General features: G+C 29.9%; 1 long non-coding RNA gene across 2 annotated transcripts; it reads left to right on the plus strand.

The window, feature by feature from the left end:
- The first annotated feature begins 71 nt into the window (after positions 1–71).
- LOC117103846 lies at positions 72–1,285 on the plus strand. Of its 2 annotated transcripts, XR_004444666.1 has the most exons (4): positions 72–203; positions 501–623; positions 766–888; positions 1,171–1,285. It is a non-coding gene; the product is annotated as an uncharacterized LOC117103846 (long non-coding RNA). The 2 variants fall into 2 exon arrangements; XR_004444665.1 differs by lacking the exon at positions 501–623 and having other exon boundaries at positions 81–203.
- The last annotated feature ends 15 nt before the right edge of the window (positions 1,286–1,300 follow it).

Consider the following 1,300-nt stretch of genomic DNA (forward strand, 5'->3'; position numbering starts at 1 on the left):
TTATTCATTTTGAAAATAAGAATTATGGTGGTTATCTCTATAATCCAGCTTTTCAATTTCATTCCACTCTTAAATATTAGTGCTAAATGCTTGTGACAACAATGCTTGTCAGAATGGAGCTGCCTGTGTCCAGGTTTCTGGTTCCTGTACAGCATACACATGTACCTGTCCATCTTGCTACACTGGACAATTCTGTGAAACTTGTGAGTATATTTCAAGATTGTAATTTTTTGTTTGAATCCATGCTATATTCATTTATTTAATAATGTAATCAAAATTATTAAAATTATATATTTTTAATGTTAATATTTTAATATTGATCATATTTTTGAGAACAATCAATTAAAAATAATACAGCTATTTATATGGTTCACATACTTAATCTCTAGAGAAATGGCAGAATTGAAAAATTGAAAATTGAAAAAATACAAAGCCAATAATAATGAAAATAAATTGTCTTTTAACACATGGCTTTCTACTCTACTTCCCAAAAAACTCAGTATTGAATGCTTGTTCCAACCACGCTTGTCAAAACGGAGGTGCCTGTGTCCAAGTTGCTGGTTCCTGTACAGCATACACATGTACCTGTCCATCATGCTACACTGGACAATTCTGTGAAACATGTTAGTTTTTAGTCTTAGTTCCCCCTATTTCTTTGTAAGACTTTAGTGTATAGGTATTTCCATATTAAGATAAAATTATACCATCAACGATTTTTTTCTGTTCTATATATATTAATATTTTACTTGATTATATTTTTTTCAGTATTGAATGCTTGTAACAACAATGCTTGTCAGAATGGAGCTGCTTGTGTCCAGGTTTCTGGTTCCTGTACAGCATACACATGTACCTGTCCATCATGCTACACTGGACAATTCTGTGAAACTTGTGAGTATATTTCAAGATTGTAATTGTTTATTTGAATCTATGTTATATTCATTTATTTAATAATATAATCAAAATTATTAAAATTATATATTTATAATGTTAATATTTTTATATTTATCATATTTTTGAGAACAATCAATTAAAAATAATAGTTATTTATATGGTGCACATATTTAATCTCTAGAGAAATGGCACAATTGAAAAAAATACAAAGCCAATAATAATGAAAATATATTGTCTTTTAACACATGGCTTTCTACTCTACTTTCCTAAAATACTCAGTATTGAATGCTTGTTCCAACCACGCTTGTCAAAATGGAGGTGCCTGTGTCCAAGTTGCTGGTTCTTGTACAGCATACACATGTACCTGTCCATCATGCTACACTGGACAATTCTGTGAAACATGTTAGTT

Source organism: Anneissia japonica, unplaced genomic scaffold (assembly GCF_011630105.1).
Source record: "Anneissia japonica isolate Jap-2015-1 unplaced genomic scaffold, ASM1163010v1 scaffold63704_len1300_cov133, whole genome shotgun sequence".
NCBI lineage: Eukaryota > Metazoa > Echinodermata > Crinoidea > Comatulida > Comatulidae > Anneissia > Anneissia japonica.